Source organism: Notothenia coriiceps, unplaced genomic scaffold (assembly GCF_000735185.1).
Source record: "Notothenia coriiceps isolate Sejong01 unplaced genomic scaffold, NC01 NC01_scaffold00016421, whole genome shotgun sequence".
Classification (NCBI taxonomy): domain Eukaryota; kingdom Metazoa; phylum Chordata; class Actinopteri; order Perciformes; family Nototheniidae; genus Notothenia; species Notothenia coriiceps.
The window spans coordinates 1-687 of NW_011349122.1; positions in this window are offsets into that span (position 1 = coordinate 1).

Consider the following 687-nt stretch of genomic DNA (forward strand, 5'->3'; position numbering starts at 1 on the left):
TGGGGAACAAAATCAAGCTTTTTAAAAGGCTAGTGGATTTTGGCAGGCAGTGAGTGCGGACAAACGATTGAACGATAGCAAGAACGGCTCTCACCAAGTACGACTCGGTTCCCCTCGTTCATATCAAAGAGCCGTTCAAAAGAATCGGCTCGTTCGCGACCGACACATAAGTGCTGTTCCAAACCAACGAGTGTGGAGCGGTGTGGAGGGGGGAGTGGGCTATCAAGCCCTCAAACAGCGAGTCTGCAGCGGTGCTGACTTGAGACGCTTGAGACCGGTCTCTACCCTGACCGGAGTCACGCTGTGTTTGTCCGTCAGGAAACACGCTGTTTACAAGTAGTTCCAGCAAACATCCACTGATAAACTGTGATGTTAACAACCTCATATGTTTTTAACTTAGGATCATACCTGTGTTTAGTCTAGAAAAAGGTAAATGTGCGCATTTTATTATAAAGTTGTGTATATTTACAGACTGTTGCAAAAACTAATAAGCTATAAACATCAGATTTAAAACTAAAGGAGCTTTACAAAAAAGTAACACAATTAAAGATGTTTGGAGTTTTATTTGAGTTATTAATTTACATTTTTTGTCTAAGAGATGCTGATTTGAAACCGTTGTTACATACAGTTACGGCATTTCCTGTTTCTGCCGGAGAGAGGGGAGGCCGTCCCAAAGCTTGCTGCTGT